Raw genomic sequence first — 7,642 nt, 5'->3', positions numbered from 1 at the left:
ACTGCTCTAAAGACTCCAAGGGAAGTGAAAATGATAATGAATCAAACCCCCAACCACCCACCAGTGCAGACCTTTAGCTTTGCATCCGAACCACGAACATTGCCCTGGTGACCTTAGAAGCGAAGCTCACCCAATTTTCCTTTCCTGTCAAACTCGAAGCTGGTAAAATTAAAGCAGTATCCATATTGCCCTGGATTTCCGTCCTCTTGTCGCTGCCCGTGTGTAAGACCATAAGACATAGGAGCGGAAGCAAGGCCATTCGGCCCATCGAGTCCACTCCGCCATTCAATCATGGCTGATGGGCATTTCAACTCCACTTACCCGCATTCTCCCCGTAGCCCTTAATTCCTTGTGACATCAAGAATTTATCGATCTCTGCCTTGAAGACATTTAGCGTCCCGGCCTCCACTGCACTCTGTGGCAATGAATCCCACAGGCCCACCACTCTCTGGCTGAAGAAATGTCTCCGCATTTCTGTTCTGAATTTACCCCCTCTAATTCTAAGGCTGTGTCCACGGGTCCTAGTCTCCTCGCCTAACGGAAACAATTTCCTAGCGTCCACCCTCTCCAAGCCATGTATTATCTTGTAAGTTTCTATTAGATCTCCCCTTAATCTTCTAAACTCCAATGAATACAATCCCAGGATCCTCAGCCCTTCCTCGTATGTTAGACCTACCATTCCAGGGATCATCCGTGTGAATCTCCGCTGGACATGCTCCAGTGCCAGTATGTCCTTCCTGAGGTGTGGGGACTAAAACTGGACACAGTACTCCAAATGGGGCCTAACCAAAGCTTTATAAAGTCTCAGTAGCACAACGGTGCTTTTATATTCCAACCCTCTTGAGATAATTGACAACATTGCATTCGCTTTCTTAATCACGGACTCAACCTGCATGTTTACCTTTAGAGAATCCTCAACTAGCACTCCCAGATCCCTCTGTACTTTGGCTTTACGAATTTTCTCACCGTTTAGAAAATAGTCTATGCTTGTATTCTTTTTTCCCCAAAGTGCAAGACCTCGCATTTGCTCACATTGAATTCCATCAGCCATTTCTTGGACCACTCCTCCAAACTGTCTAGATCCTTCTGCAGCCTCCCCACTTCCTCAGTACTACCTGCCTGTCCACCGTATCATCGGCAAACTTCGCTGGAATGCCCCCAGTCCCTTCATCCAGATCAGTAATATATAATGTGAACAGCTGCCGCCCCAACACTGAACCCTGCGGGACACTGCTTGTCACCGGCCACCATTCCGAAAAAGAACCTTTTATCCCAACTCTCTGCCTTCTGTCAGACAGCCAATTCTCAATCCATACCAGTAGCTCACGTCGAACACCATGGGCCCTCACCTTACTCAGCAGCCTCCCATGTGGCACCTTATCAAAGGCCTTTTGGAAGTCGAGATAGACCACATCCACTGGGTTTCCCTGGTCTAACCTACTTGTCACCTCTTCAAAGAATTCCAACAGGTTTGTCAGGTATCTGACAATGCTGTGGTGCAGTCCAGGGCTGACACAGTATGGGCACAATCACAAGGGAGCAGCAGCAACTGCGGCTGAACCACTCTCCTCCCCAATCCAGGGATGGTCTCCACTCAGGTTTGGCTGGGCCACAGCGAGATCCTGGGCTGAAGATCTGATTCGGATGCCTCAATAATGGGCTGTCAACCTTCCTCAATGTGCCTATAGGTCCCCGATTTGTTCGGAGGAAAACTCCGTGCGTCAAGAAGATGAAAGGAAATTGCTACAACTTTAAGGGACTGCAATGAGCTGAAGAAAATTGCACGGAGTTTAATGCATCCCACTGCTATAAATGTCTAAAACACCCAATCACTTGTGGTAAGGAATAAATTGCAAATTGTCGCAAGTTGCTGAACAGGTTGTACTGTGCTGCCAACAGCGTTGCAAAAACAGCAGCATTTCACCATCAACTTCCCCATATTACACAGTGCTGCTACATTTTCATATGAATTACTAATACAAGTTTCTGCAGAAAATGAACTCTATCAGCATAACAATGCAAGAGATGTTCATCGGGTATGTGATAAGTGTTGGTAACAGACACACAACTTGCCTGACCCAGAAAATTAATAATTTGAAAATGTGAGGTCTCATACCTTCAGCTCATGTATCGTTGTTGGAAATTTTTAGAAATGGCAGATTTTGGGTTAGCACTGCAGTCTCAGTGCTGAGGGACCCAGCTTCGAGTCCAGCCTCGGGGCGACTGTCTGTGTGGAGTTTGCACATTCTCCCCGTGTCTGCGTGGGTTTCCTCCGGGTGCTCCGGTTTCCTCCCACAATCTGAATATGTGCAGGTTAGGGTGGATTGGCCTTGTTAGGTGCATTAGTCAGGGGTCTATGTAGGGTGGGGGAATGGGTCTGGGTGGGTTACTCTTCAGAGGGTCGGTGAGAACTTGTTGGGCCCAAGGGCCTGTTTGCCTGTCGGGATTCTAATCTAATACTTTTAAAAAGAATAATAAAGGCCTTTCTTTACTGCATTTTCTCATTATAAAATCGTCACATCCCTCCCTATTTTGCTTTCTGTGCCCGACTTGACTCTAACTCACCTTATTTTAATTTTGCTCATTCTTAGGTTTGTTCTGTTAGGAAATAAATCTTATTGCCGGATCGTTTATAACAAAATCGTTGGGGGTCGAGACCTTGGGTATTAACAAGCTTTAATTCATGGCCATAGGGAGTACATCTTCCTTCAGAGAAGACCGATGTAGTCCAATGAAGTACAGAATGTTACAAGTTATATAGTATCTCACAAGTCCACTGACCATTAATTACACAACCTAGGGGCAATGGTCAGGTAAACGGTCCGTTCATACAGCTGCTACATACATTGCACAGACTGACATTTCTCAAGGTCTACACAACTGAATGTTATCTTATACTGCAAGTTTAAGCTGGACAGAAATGGATAAGTGATATCATGAACAATACATCATCTATGAAGCAGAACTGCGTCTCAGAGGCCAGGGGAACTGAGACAGCTTGCAGCTGCAAGGTCATTTTGGCAAAACACATCCCTCAGCTTAGTTTCTAAAAGCACTTTATTCGCAGTCTACATTTCACTGCAAAGATTGCTTTGTGACAAAATGGCTTCCACACACATTTGTGTCAAGTCCCCATAATCTTCTCCTCAGTCATTGAAAAGGAAACAAACCGTCTGTCTCATCATTCACAAATGCCTCGTTGTCCCGACAGCCCGGCAAATTTCAGTGGAAACATTTTGAAGGTTGCAAGGAAATGCTCTAACTAGCCAGACATGCCCGAAGATGTACCGTTTCAGCAACTTGAAGGATCAAGGTCTTGTCTGAGACAGTTTCCAGGGTTACAGTGATGCTGGTTAATCAGATCAGCAATTTGAGGCTCTCCTAAAAATATTTTGCATTGGGGGAGGCAATGGCTCGTGGTATGATCACGAGACTATTAATCTGGAGACCCAGGTAACGTTCTGGGGACCTGGGTTTGAATCTTGGCAGAATAGAAATCTGGAATTAAAAATCTAATGATGACTATGAAACCATTGTTAATTGTGAAGGAAAAAAAACCCATCTGGCCCAGCAGGTGTTGACTCCCTCTCAGTCTTTGATGAGTGACTCTGAGTTTGGCTCAAACAATGACATAGTCGGTGCTTGGTGCAGGGGGCTATTGCCATGAGGTCTTGTCCCTCCGGCAGGACACAGTGCTTGTCAAGGTGAGATCACGTTCTTAGTTAGGGTGCACTATATATTGTCGGCACACAATAATGTCTGAACCATCTTCAGCATCAGTGACCTTCCCTCCATCATAAGGACAAAGGGAGGAATGTTTGCAGATGATTGCACAATGTTCAGCACCATTCACAACTCCTCAGATACTGAAACAGTCTGTGTTCAAATGCAACAAGATCTGGACAAGTAACATTTGCACCACACAAATGCCAGGCTATGACCATCACCATCAAGAGACAATCTAACCACCATCCCTTGACATTCAATGGCGTTACCATTACTGAATCCCCACTATCAACATCCTGGGGGTTATCATTGACCAGAAACACAATTAGACTCACTGCATAAAAACAGTGTCTAAAAGAGCAGGTCAGGGGTGAGTAACTCACCTCCTGACTCCCCAGAGCCTGTCCATCACCTACAAGGCACAAGTCAGGAGTGTGATGGTATACCCCCCACTTGCCTGGATGGGTGCAGCTCCAACAACACTCCACACCATCCAGGACAAAGCAACCCGCTTGTTTGGAATCACATCCACTCCCTCCACCACCAACGCTCAGTAGCAGCAGTGTGTACTATCTACAAGTCGCACTGCAGAAATTCACCAACCATCTTCAGACAGCACCTTCTAAACCCACGACCACTTCCATCCAGAAGGACAGGGGTAGCAGGTACATGGGAACACCACCACCTTCAAGTTCCCCTCCAAGCCATTCATCATCCTGACTTAGAAATATATTGCTGTTCCTTCACTGTCGCTGGGTCAAAATCCTGGAATTCCCTCCCTCAGGACATTGTGGGTCAACCCATAGCAGGTGGACTGTAGTGGTTCAAGGCAGCTCACCCCCCACCCCCCCCCCCCCCACCTTCTCAAGGGGGCAACAAGGGACGGGTAATAAGTGCTGGCCCAGCCAGCGACGCACACATCCCACAAATGATTTTTTAAAAAAGGCACTCAACATCTTAATTTGGCGCAATGCATTTTATGTACAAATGAGTCAAACACTTGGTTTGCCTGTTACAAGCTAAACGCAAGGAGGCGGATTTTCAGCGTGAATTGAAGCCTTTTTTTGCCTTCCGTCTCACAGCACAGCTCACTGCAATCACCTCGGAGTTTCAATTAAGTAGGAACGCAAGAGCAACTTTTTATTCCCTTACGTTGACAGTTTTCAGAAGCAGTGTTGTTAATTATCCACTGGAGAACTGCTACTGAGAGACACCAACTTTGAGTCTGTAAATGCATTGCTTAATAATGTTGTGCATTGCTGTTTCCTTCTGTATGGGCACTCTCACCCCTTGGGAGAATGACATGATGTGGAAGCGTGTAAAACACACTAACTGGAATAGGCCACTCTGCCCCTCCAGCCTACTGCAATGCAGTAAGATCTTGGCTGATCAGAATACCGCACAGCTCTGCCGAACCGCCGAAGACCTGTAATCCCCTTTGTTCATCAAGAATCAATCTACCTCTGCCTTAAAAATATTCAGGTGCGCTCCTTCCACAGCCTTTTGAAGGAGAGTTCCGAAGGTCCTTCAGAGAAAGAAATTCACCTCATCTCAGCATCAAATTGACAACCCCTTATTTTCAAGCAGTGACCTCTTGTCCTAGATTCACCCTCGACAGGATACATCTTTTTCTGAGGTATCCTGTCAAGACCCCATCTTGACCTTCATGAGTTTCATTTGCAGGCTGACTGATGCTCTTTCCGTGGGTTTAAACAGCATACCAGTCAGATGGTCCTTTGAGGTACAAGGGTTCAATGGGCTCCTGTTCATCAGATTGAGGTGTGGTCACCCAATCTACTGGGGTGTCTATCCATCTCATTTGATAATAAAAAAAAAATCCAGAGACAACGTGGGAGTGAACCAGGATTGTCAGGACCCAGGATTCAAACCTGAACCTCTGATTCCTAGGTAGAATGCTAAGTCACGCTATTGATGGGGTCACGTTAGCAGTAAACTGTGACTATTTGAACATTTGCAAAAGCTGTCATTTCTAGTCACATTAAAAGCATAAGCTTTTATAGGCTAGTTACACCAATAACATTACAATAAATTCTCAACAAAAACCAATGCATCTGTCCTTTAATCTCGGTCTTAAAAATGTACTATTTCTATGGCAACTTTCATGACACGAAGACACTCAATAGCGCTCTACGGTCTATTAAGTATTTTTGAGTTGCGATGTGGGAAAAGCAGCAGCCAATTTGGACACATCAAGTTCCCACAGACAGCAACGTGGTATGGTGAGAATTGGTTTTAGATGCTCATTGAAGCATAAATGTTGGGTGGAACTCAATGGACAGCTTCTGTTTTTCCTCGTTAGATTAGGGTCTTAAGACCTTTACCTGCTGAGGACAGATGCGGATGGATCCACCTTCCAGAACAAGATAATGCCAACAACGCAGCAGCCCCTTAGCACTGCACTAAAGGTCAGCTTCTGTGCTCTAGCCCCCAAACTGAGCCATCGTAATTCGATCCAGAGAAGACAATTAGTAGCAGTATTGTGGAATCACAGCCAACAATTTAGGGCTAGACTGAGCAAACCGATCCACGATTGTGGTGACTAATTATAACAACACGTACTTATTTCATCAAAAGCACTGGACTTGGCTCCTGACCCAAAAATAATCTTGGAGGCAACCTTAACTTTAGAACATAGAACAATAAACGCAGAACAGGCCCTCGATGTTGCGCTGACATGTGAACTATTCTCAGCTCGTCCCCCAACACTATCCCAAAATGATCCATTACAAAAATGAAATGGTTCCTGGAATAAGAAACTTCAGTTGAGAGGATAGACTAAAGAAGCTGGGACTGTTCTCCCTGGCGAGAAGTCAAAGAACAAGGTTTTCAAAATAATGAGTAGCTGGATAGAGTAGGTAAAAACTATAGGACCAAAATAAAAGCATAACATAATGGATAGTGACGTCAATGGAAGGTAAAGCAGGTTTGGTGTATGACAGACAGCTAATACAGGAGCTTCCAAAGTTAAAATTAAACACCACTTCCCACCCCCACCCAATATTCATTCACTCACTCAGAATTGGAGGCAACGCACTCTGGTTTCCTGGCTACCATACACTAAGCTCGGGTGAAATTGTTAAATGCAAGAAGAATGGAACAAATTACGAAATGAAAACATTTCAGCCAATGAGTATTTGGCCAGGATCCTGGTCCAAACTGCCTGGATTAGGAGAAAACAGGAGTAGACCATTCAGCCCCTCAAGCCAGTTGGCCGTTCAGTAACAATTACTTTTTCACTTTTTGTTTAGGCTGACGAGGTACATAGAAGCTAAAGAGCAGAAAATGCGACACAGATATTTTAACTATTGACTGTGTTATTAACCAGATGCGTCAAAATCCTGGAACACACTTACTAACAGCATGGTGGATCTATCTACAGCAAATGAACTGCAGTGGTTCAACAAGGCCACTATATTCGAAGGCAACTAGGAACGGGTAATGAACCCAGCACAGCCACAACTCATGAATGAATTTTTAAGATATAGTTCCTTTAGGGAAAAACGTTGGCCCGTAAATCTGCAATTCAATTACTGAACAAAATGTACAAATTAGGAATCCTGGTGCCTGCAACTCCACTGCCCCTTATGTTCAGGAGATAAGACCAAAAAAAATGGGAGTAGAATTAGGTCATTCGGTCTATTGAGTGTGCTCCACTATTTGATCATGGCTGCCATGTATCTCGACCCCATTCTCCTGCCTTCTCCTCGTAACCCTCGGGAAAAGCCGTAGTGTTAGGTGAAGGGGTAAATGTAGGGAAATGGGTCTGGGTGGGTTGCTCTTCGGAGGTTCGGTGTGGACTTGTTGGGCCGAAGGGCCTGTTTCCACGCTATAAGTAATCTAATCTAATCTAAAAAACCTGGAACATTGAAATTTAAATAGGGAGGGGCTCAATAAT

Source organism: Chiloscyllium plagiosum, unplaced genomic scaffold, assembly GCF_037043375.1.
Source record: "Chiloscyllium plagiosum isolate Xiang-an unplaced genomic scaffold, Cpla_swu_hap1 HiC_scaffold_35, whole genome shotgun sequence".
In the NCBI taxonomy this organism is placed as follows: Eukaryota; Metazoa; Chordata; class Chondrichthyes; order Orectolobiformes; family Hemiscylliidae; genus Chiloscyllium; species Chiloscyllium plagiosum.
Note: the sequence above shows the minus strand (reverse complement) of the source record.